Here is a 10,958-nt window from a genome sequence, read left to right on the forward strand (position 1 = left end):
TTTAGTTGACGCATTTAATCCATTTACATTCAGTGTTATTATAGAAAGAATAATGGGTTTGGAGTCATTGTGATGTCTGTATGTTTTATGCTTGTAGTGATGTCTCTGGTACTTCTGTCTCACAGGATCCCCCTTAGGATCTCTTGTAGGGCTGGTTTCGTGGTGACAAATTCCTTCAGTTTTTGTTTGTTTGGGAAGACCTTTATCTCTCCTTCTATTCTAAATGACAGACTTGCTGGATAAAGGATTCTCGGCTGCATATTTTTTCTGTTTAGCACACTGTAGATATCGTGCCAAGCCTTTCTGGCCTGCCAAGTTTCAAAGGAGAGATCAGTCACGAGTCTTATAGGTCTCCCTTTATATATATGTGAGGGCACGTTTATCCCTTGCTGCTTTCAGAATTTTCTCTTTATCCTTGTATTTTGCCAGTTTCACTATGATATGTCGTGCAGAAGATCGATTCAAGTTACGTCTGAAGGGAGTTCTCTGTGCCTCTTGGATTTCAATGCTTTTTCCTTCCCCATTTCAGGGAAGTTCTCAGCTATAATTTCTTCAAGTACCCCTTCAGCACCTTTCCCTCTCTCTTCCTCCTCTGGGATACCAATTATGCGTATATTATTTTTTTTTAGTGTATCACTTAGTTCTCTAATTTTCCCCTCATACTCCTGGATTTTTTTATCTCTCTTTCTTTCAGCTTCCTCTTTCTGCATAACTTTATCTTCTAGTTCACCTATTCTCTCCTCTGCCTCTTCAAGCCGAGCCATCGTGGATTCCATTTTGTTTTGCATTTCGTTTAAAGCGTTTTTCAACTCCTCGTGACTGTTCCTTAGTCCCTCGATCTTTGTGGCAAGAGATTCTCTGCTGTCCTGTATACTGTTTTCAAGCCCAGCGATTAATTTTATGACTATTATTCTAAATTCACTTTCTGTTATATTATTTAAATCCTTTTTGATCAGTTCATTCGCTGTTGTTATTTCCTGGAGATTCTTCTGAGGGGAATTCTTCCGTTTGGTCATTTTGGAGAGTCCCTTGCGTGGTGAGGACCTGCAGTGCACTTCCCCTGTGCTGTGGTGTATAACTGGAGTTGGTGGGCGGGGCCGCAGTCCGACCCGATGTCTGCCCCCAGCCCACCGCTGGGGCCACAGTCAGACTGGTGTGTGCCTTCTCTTCCCCTCTCCTAGGGGCGGGATTCACTGTGGGGTGGCGTGGCCCGTCTGGGCTACTTGTACACTGCCAGGCTTGTGTTGCTGGGGATCTGGCGTGTTAGCTGGGGTGTGTAGGCAAGGTGCACGGGGGGTGGAGGGGCAGGCTTAGCTCGCTTCTCCTTAGGTGATCCACTCCAGGAGGAGCCCTGTGGCAGGGGGAGGGAGTCAGATCCGCTGCCGGAGGTTTGGCTCCGCAGAAGCACAGAGTTGGGTGTTTGCGCTGCGCGAGCAAGTTCCCTGGCAGGAACTGGTTCCCTTTGGGATTTTGGCTGGGGGATGGGCGGGGGAGATGGCGCTGGTGAGCGCCTTTGTTCCCCGCCAAGCTGAGCTCTGCCGTCCGGGGGCTCAGCAGCTCTCCCTCCCTTTGTCCTCCAGCCTTCCCGCTTTCCGAGCAGAGCTGTTAACTTATGACCTCCCAGACGCTAAGTCGCGCTTGCTGTCGGAACACAGTCTGTCCGGCCCCTCCGCTTTTGCCAGCCAGACTCGGGGGCTCTGCTTGGCCGGCGAGCTGCCCCTCCGCCCCTCCGCCCAGGCTCCCTCCCGCCAGTCCGTGGAGCGCGCACCGCCTCGCTGCCCTTCCTATCCTCTTCCGTGGGCCTCTAGTCTGCGCTTGACTCCGGAGACTCCCTTCTGCTAATCCTCTGGCGGTTTTCTGGGTTCTTTAGGCAGATGTAGGTGGAATCTAAGTGATCGGCAGGACGCGTTGTGAGCCCCGCGTCCTCCTACGCCGCCATCTTCCTGGTCTTGGAGCACAGGAAGGCAAGTTTGATCAGGCCGTAGGTGAAGAGCGGGATGCTCTCCTTGGCGACGCTGGCAACTTGCAGCCGGTGTTCCAGGATGTCTGTTACCGCAGAACCCAATGTGGAGTTTGAACTCACAAATCTTGAGATCATGCCCTGAGCCGAAATCAATAGTTAGATGTTTAACCAACTGAACCACCCAGATGCCCCAACAGATGGAACGTTTTAAAAACAGACCCCACAAGAGGCTATCAACAAGAGATAATTTAAACAGTAAGATAAAAAAGATGAAGATAAAACCTCTCATGCTAATGAATTTTAAATGTATCTGCAATAAATTCTAAATATATAAAATGCCAATAGGAAGGTAAAAAGAAACAGAGAACTTGAATAGATCAAAGTATATGACAGAAATGGAACAAAGACTTCTTCTGTACTCTTTTCTCAAACTACGTATTCTGTATATGTAGGAAAGGAAAGAAAGAAATGCAAAATAGCAAACACTTAGAATAACCGGCAAGAATTAGCTCCTTAAACAGAGACACTGACCTGCCACTCAGCGTCTAGCTAAGTATCGGAGTATCTGTTAAGGAAAGTATCTAATGAAGAGGTTTTCCCAAATAATTTCCAAGAGGCAAGGCGCTTGGAACATCTGCAGACCAGGCACTTGGGAGAGTGGAAGCCTCACAGTGAAGGCCTGCCAGCGAGGACTCTAAGCAGAGCAGAGCTCCTGGGAGGTGTTATAAGGGGGAAGCTTGAGAGACGCACCTGTCCGGAACTGGGAAGTCTTTTCCAATGAGCTGATAAAGGAAGCCTTTAGAGGCAGCAGCCATAGCTTCCCTTCTTAAGAACGCCCTTGGAGTCCTGGATATCACAATTAAGTGTTCTCCTCCCACAGCAGGCCCAGCTGTGAACACCAAAGTGAGAACTCTTTGCTCAACCAGGTAAACCTGTCCTTAATATTGGCAGTTTGGGCAGGGTACAGCTGAAAAGACTCAAAGAGCTAGAAAAGATATTAAAATTTCCTCCCTTGTTAGTGGATTTAGGTATTATTTTCGGAGCTTGTCACCTAAAACTCTTAAAATCTTGGTCTTTTCACAGAGATTGTTCAAAATAGCCTCTACCCCCATTCCTAAAGCAAGCCTGCCTTCCACAGACTACAGCTTTGTCAAATTGTTGGCAACCAGCTCTTTAAATCAGTCTCCCATTTTCCTGATTGGAACTTCATGTATTTACTTCATTATACGAAAGTAGTCTGAATTCATGTAGTCATTCAATACTTATTAAGCAGCTCCTAGGAGTCAGGCAGATATATAGGGATGGGGGTACTGAACTGAGGAGTCGATCCTTCACCCCCCCTGGACAGTGTCACCTGGCTCTCCCATCAATATTTACCATCCATACCAGGGCCACAAATCAGGGCGTAAGGATCCTCAATCCTGTTGGGACAGACTAACCTCATTTCAGGATCCTCCCATAGATATGGGGTTGATTGGATTTTAAGTGACCTGAACTAAACTATTTAATAAGTCTTATATAATTCTCTTATTAGGATCTAGTTTTACAGCTAAATTAAAAATATTGTCTTGGGGGCACCTGGGTGGCCCAGTCGGTTAAGCATCTGATTCTGGGTTTCAGCTCAAGTCATGATCTCACTGTTCATGGGATAGAGCCCTGTGTCAGGTTCTGCACAGAGCCTGCTTGGAATTCTCTGCCTCTTTCTCACTCTCTCTTTCTCTCAAAAATAAATAAATAAACATTCAAAAATATATATTATCTTGGAAACAGTAGTTGGCTAAGATGCCAGTAGTTGGCTAAGTAGATGTAAGATTCCACATTCTATTACTTTACTTGTTTAATCATGTACTCTGGTTTGACTGCGATACTACAGCACCATCATATTTTATGTCTCTGCCTAACTCTGGCTTTTTTTTAAAAAAAGAAACTTCTTAACAATTATTTATTTTTGAGAGACAGAAACAGAGTGCAAGTAGGGGAGGGACAGAGAGAGAGGGAGACATAGAATTCAAAACAGACTCCAGGCTCCCAGCTGTCTGCACAGAGCCCTACACGGGGCTTGAACCCATGAACCATGAGATCATGACCTGAGCCAAAGTCGGACACTTAACCAACTGAGCCACCCAGATGCTCCCTAAAGCTGGCCTTCTTGATTAAATATTTTCTTTCCTTCATAAGCTGCTCCTCCTGATTAAATTTTGTCTTCTTGTTAACAAGTGAAGAAAATGATTTCATCAGAAAGCAAGAATTCTTAAATGCTATTGTCATGTATTCTTAACGTGTCATGTTTTATAAAGCACAATAATACAGCTTATATTCCCAAAGTTATTTTCAGCTGGTGCAAGAAAAATGACACTAGCCAGTGCCACTGAGTACTTATGGGATGTACCAGACACTGTTCTAAATGGCTTATATATACGTAATTTCGTCCCAGAAACAGCTCTTTTCAGTTGATAGTTTTCCTATTTTTTACTTTATGCAGGAAATACTGAGGTCAGGGTGGTTACACTAGCTTCCCAAGAGGTCTCACAGCAAGTGAGTTGGGAACCTGGATTTGAACCAAGGTAGTCTGCGCCAGAGTTCGTGCTTTTAACTCTCCAGCTCTACTGTCTCAGTTTCCCAGAAAGGATAGGTTTATGACGTTGATGGAGTTTGGGTTTGGGTTGTACTGATCAGTTGACGATGAACACTCATTAAGAGCCTTGCCCCGTCTGATCAGTCTCCAGGATCTAGTCATTCCACCTCTTTAATATCTTTAAAACCTACCTCCTTTTCACAACATGCACTGCCACTGCCTTCACCTGCCTTTCAGTCACTGGCCTGGATAATTTCACTGGTCTCTTCATCTGTCTCCTTGCTCGGATGCACCCCTTTTCTAATTCTTTCTCCATATTGCTACCAAAACTATTGATATAAATCCCAAATCTGATTCTAAGGCTTACAAGTACTCAGTGGCTCTCCATAATCCACACAGAGTCCAAATGAATCCTCATGTTATCTGAGGCACTAAAAAACTTGTATTGCCCCATCCAACTTTGTTAGTGCCTCTCCCCACCTTGCCCTGTATGCTCCAGCAAGACAGAATCAATTATATTATTGAGAACACCCCAAGTCCCTTCTCTTGCTCTCATCCCTTGGTTCCTTCCCTTGGTGTGTGAAGCTCTCTGTAGCTGAAGTCTGTTGTCTGACCTGAATCTATCTCCTTTATTATGGCACAAGCACCCCATGAGCACACTAAGGGCAGATTTCCAGCAAGTTCCATTAGCTTGTGTGACACCTCGGTGACCTCTCTGTCACCCAGTGAGGTAGGAATATCTGGATCTTGGCCCCGGCTCAGAGTGGCTGGGATGGTCTCCCTGAAGTGCTCCATTCCAGTCTTTGGGGTAGCAGCTGCTCCTTATATCTGCTATTCCTATGTTGCTTAGAGCTCTCTTCCTGCTACCCAAACCATTATAACTCTACTCTGCTATTGGAGTTAACAGTTCTTCATATTAAGCTTCCCCCTGCTGAACTTACTGTGAAGTTTTAATCTCATCACTGAACAGAATGATAGATCCCCAAGCTCTTCTGATGGGACCAACCTCTTCCAAGTCACCCTCAACCTTTAGGCTACAGTTTAGCTTGGCCGTCTGACTCCCACATACTCAATCTTGTCCAAGAAATTGGTTCCAGGAAAAGCAAATCGCATTCAATTTAATAAGACCCAATCCTGAGACCTCCTTCTCCCAGCCACATCACCCTTTCTCATATTATCCTCAAATGACCAACACTATAATTTGGTTGAACTGATCCCATCTGTGACTTGGGGGATGGTGAGGGAAAGGAGTAAGCACTGACAAAATTAAAAAAATCAACACATCCCATTCCCGCTCTAAATAATTTTTAGAGATAATCACCTAATTCATAAGCCAATAGAATTAACAAGACCATGAAATTTTATTTGTGCTAAAAATAAAAGGGAAGAGAATTCACTCTTTCCTGCTATCTTTAGTCTAGAAGCATGTAATCTTGAGAATAGTTAGCAGCTATCTTGAGACTATGACAAAAGGGCCTACAGAGAAGTGTGCTCTTAGTGAAGGAAAGGAGATAAGAGCCTGGTTCTTATCACATTTTTTGCCTTGATCAAGCCTTGCTTGAAGCTAATTACCTCTGGACTTTTTACTTTGGTGAGCCAATACACTCCTTTTTTAATATACGAAGTTGAAAATGAACTTTTGGGACCTCATCAAAATAAAAAGCTTCTGCACAGCAAAGGAAACAATTAGCACAACTAAAAGGCAGCCGATGGAATGGGAGAAGATATTTGCAAATGACATAGCAGATAAAGGGTTAGTATCCAAATCTATAAAGAACTTATCAAACTCAACACACATACACACACACACACACAACACACACACACACACACACTCAATCCAGTGAAGAAATGTGAAGAAACCATGAATACACACTTCTCTAAAGAAGATATCCAGATGGCACACACATGGAAAAATGCTCAACATCACTCACCAGGGAAATACAAATCAAAACCACAATGAGATACCACCTCACACCTGTCAATGTAGAATGGCTAACACTAACAACTCAGGCAACAACAGATGTTGGCGAGGATGAGGAGAAAGAGGATCTCTTTTGCACTGCTGGTGGGAATGCAAACTGGTGCAGCCATTCTGGAAAACAGTATGGAGGTTCCTCAAAAAATTAAAAGTAGAACTACCCTACGACCCAGCAATTACACTATTAGGTGTTTATCCAAGGGATACAGGTGTGCTGTTTCAAAGGGGCACATGCACCCCCATGTTTATAGCAGCACTATCAACAATAGACAAAGTATGGTAAAAGTCCACATGTCCATTGATGGATGTATGGATAAAGAAGAGGTGGTATACATATACAATGGAGTATTATTCTCCAATAAAAAATGAAATCTTGCCATTTGCAACTATGCGGATGGAACTAGAGTGTATTATGTTAAGTGAAATTGGAGAAAGATAAATCTCATATGACTGAAGTCATATGAAGAATTTAAGATACAAAACAGATAAACTTAAGGGAAGGGAAGCAAAAATAATATAAAAACAGGGAGGGGGACAAAACATAAGAGACTCAAATATAGAGAACAGAGGGTTGTTGGAGGGGTTGTGGGAAGGGGAATGGGCTAAATGGGTAAGGGGCTTAAGGAATCTCCTGAAGTCATTGTTGTACTATATGCTAACTTGGATGTAAACTAAAAAAATAAGTAATTAATTAAAAAATAAAATAAAATACCAAGTTGAGTTGGGTTTGTGTTACTTAAAGTGGAAAACATCCTAATTAGTATAACTTCATTGTAGGTGAGATCACAGCCATGTGCACATTTTCCTAATATGCAATGCTTTTTTTAAATGTCTTCCTTAGTAGCCTATAAAGTTTTGAAGGCAGGGGCTGAGACTTATTCACCTTTGAAGTTATCTGAGCACAGTGTCTTGTATACACTAGGCATCCAGTAAGTCCTTTTTGAAAAGATAACTGAATACATAAATAAATTCCAAACAACCCAGCTGTGTGAAGTTAATGCTGCAATAGCTGTGACAGAAAAGATATGCTAAGAACCTGGGCAGTAATTTCCCTCTTTTTATTCAGAAACAAGGCTATTTTATGTCAATTGACTGCTGTTCTTCTAACACAAGACCCACATTAGAGCTGTAGGACTACACAGCCAACTACTGAGAAATAATCCGTTACTGAGGACACCCAACACTATTTGATGCTTATGTCCCGAAAAGCAGAGGTAATATTCAAGTCACCCTGTCTCATCAATGTCCTGCAAACAGGAGGCAGCTAACTCAAGAGAGTTAAAAATCTTTATTATTTCCCTTCTTCTGCTGGCATTGAGCTTTATTTGCTCTTCTTTTTCCAACTCTTTGATGTGTGAGATTTGGTTGTGTACATGAGACTTTCCTTCTTTCCGGAGGAATGCCTGGATTGTTATATACTTCCCTCTTATTACCACCTGGCCACATAGTAAAGGTTTTGGACTGTCATGTTTTCATTTTCATTGGCTTCTATGTATTTTTTAAAATGATTCTTTTATTTATTACTCTTTGATTTCCTGGTAAACCAATGTATTCTTTGTCAGATGTTCTTTAATATCCATGTATTGGTGGTGTTTCCCATTTTTTTTTTCCTTTGGTTGACTTCAGGTTTCATAGCATTGTGGTCTGAATATAAGAGGGCTGATTTGTGACCTAGTTTAATCTACTCTGGAGAATGTGGCTTTTGCATTCAAAAAGAGTGTGTGTTTTGCTGCTATAGGGTGAAAAGCTCTGAATATATCTGTTAAGTCCGTGTGGTCTAGTGTGTCATTCAAAGCCATTGTTTCTTTGTTGATCTTCTGCTAAGATGATCTATCTTTTGATGTAAGTGGGGTGTTAAAGTCCTTTACTATTATTGTATTATTATCAATATGTTTCTTTAAGTTTGTTATTAATTGGTTTATATAATTGGCTGTACCTAGCTGGGGGCATAAATATTAACAATTGTTAGATCTTCTTCTTTGGTAGACTTCTTTATTATGACATAAGACTTTCTACACTTGATCTTAGCCAAAAGGCCGAGAAGCGATTAGGACTTTCTTCATCACTTATTACAATCTTTCATTTAAAATCTAGTTTGTCTGATATATGTATTGCTACTCCAGCTTTCCTCTGTTGTCCATTAGCATGACAAATGGCCCTCCACCCCTTCACCTTCTATCTCAATGTGTCTTTGGGTCTAAAACGAGTCTTTTATAGGCACCATTTCAATGGTTCTTGATTTTTTTAATCCATTCTGATATGCTATGTCTTTTGACTGGAGCATTTAGCCCATTTACATTCAAATAATTATTGATAGATATGAATTCAGTGCCATTGTATTACCTGTAATGTTGCTGTTCCTGTAGAATGTCTCTGTTCCTTTCTAGTCTTTGTTGCCTTTGGCCTCTCTTTCCCACTCAAAGTGTCCGCTTTAACAATTCTTGCAGAGCTGGCTTGGTGCTCAGTAACTCCTTTAGTTTTTACTTGTCTTGGAAACTCTTTCTCTCTCCTATTCTGAATGACAGCCTTGCTTGATAAAGTATTCTTGGCTGCATATTTTCCCCATTTAGCACATTAAATATATCATACCGCACCCTTATGGCCTGCCAAGTTTCTATAGACAGGTTTGCTGTTAACCTTATAGATCTACCCTTATAGGTTAAGGACCTTTTTTCTTTAGCTTCTTTCAGAATTCTCTTTTTCTTTGCATTTTGCAAGTTTCGCTATGATATATTTTTGTGTGGACCTGTTTTATATATATTGAGGGGAGTTCCCTGTGCCTCTTGGGCTTGAATGGCTGCTCCCTTCCCCAGATTGGGGAAGGCTTCAGCTATAATTCGTTCAATTAAACTTGCTGTCCCTTTTCCCCATTCTTCTGGCACTCCTATGATAAGGGTATTATTACACTTTATAGAATTGCTTATTTCTCTTAGTCTATATTTGTGACCCAATAGTTTTCTTTCCCTCTCCTTCTCAACTTCATTATTTTCCAAAATTTTATCCTCTATAGCACCTATTTTATCCTCTGCTTCTTCCATCTTCATTGTAATTACAATGAGTCAATTTTGCATCTCAGTTATAGCATGTTTTATTTCAGCCTGACTACTGTTTAGGTGTTTTATTTCTGCAGCACAGGTTTCTCTGAAGTCTTCTATGGTTTTTTTTCAAGTCCAGCAGGCAGTCTTATGTCTGCTCTTCTAAATTATTCTTCAGATATTTTACTTCTATCTGTTTTGAGCAAAATCCTGGGTGTGGTTTCTTCTTGATCTTGAGGGGAGAATTCCTCTGTCTTGTCATTTTGTCTAGGTTTCAGTCTTTGTCGTGTTGTGAAAGCTTATGTTTTCTATTCTTGGTGTAACACTATTTTAAGAAAGGATTATACACTGTCAAGGGCCTGGCATTTCGGGATGTGTTTATGGTATATGCTGTGTGCACTCTGCTGTTGTGATTTGGCTGCTCTTTCCTCCAGCTCAGTCCTCTGCAGAGTTCCTCCTTGCTTGCAGTGGGAAGTGTTTGGAACTTTGACTAGATGTGCTTTGATTTGTTCTTTTTAAATAAGCCTGATTTGGAGCTCCTTGGTGGCTCAGTCAGTTAAGTGTTCAACTTCAGCTCAGGTCATGATCTCCTGGTTCTTAGGTTTGAGCCCTGGGTCAGCCCTGTGCTGATATTTCAGAGCCTGGAGACTCTTTTGGATTCTGTGTTGTGTATCTCTCTCTTTCTCTCTCTCTCTCTCTCTCTGCCCCTCCCCCCGTCTCTCTCGCTCTCACTCACTCGCTCAAAAGTAAACATTAAGCCCAATTTAAAATAGATAATAAGCCCGATTTAAAAAAATAAAAGCCTCATCCAAAAAAAAAAAAAAAAGAAAGAAAAAAGGTAAAGGAAGAAAAATAGAAAAACAAACACACAAACAAAACCTATAAGCCTAATTCCAAAGGATAAGAAAGCCAAAAAGGAGAAGAAAAAAAAAGGAAGGAAGAAAGAAAGGAAAAGTAGCCTTTCCAAAAAAAAAAAAAATGAGATATAGGAAATTAAAATTAATAAAAAAACAAAAGAATTGCAATTTTTTTTTCAAGAAAAAAAAAATGCCGGGTCCTATTTCCACCAGAACCAAAACACTGAAATTGAGGCTTTGAAGCATTATTTTTGTTGTTTTTTGTTTGTTTTTTAATGTTTACTTTGTTTTGAGGGAGTGAGGGAGATAGAGCATGAGCAGTTAGGGGCAGAGAGAATGGAAGACACCAAATCCAAATCAGGCTCCAGGCTCTGAGTTGTCAGCACAGAGCCCGACATGGGGCTCAAACTTATGAGCCATGAGATCCTGACCTGAGCTGAAGTTGTACGCTCAACCAACTGAGCCACCCAGTCACCACAAGGCTTTGGAGCAGTCTATGATCAGTAGATTAAGTGCATGTGGAAGGCCTTGTATAGCTGTGTTGGTC

The sequence above is a fragment of the Panthera tigris genome (assembly GCF_018350195.1).
Source record: "Panthera tigris isolate Pti1 chromosome A3 unlocalized genomic scaffold, P.tigris_Pti1_mat1.1 chrA3_random_Un_scaffold_97, whole genome shotgun sequence".
Taxonomy (NCBI): Eukaryota; Metazoa; Chordata; class Mammalia; order Carnivora; family Felidae; genus Panthera; species Panthera tigris.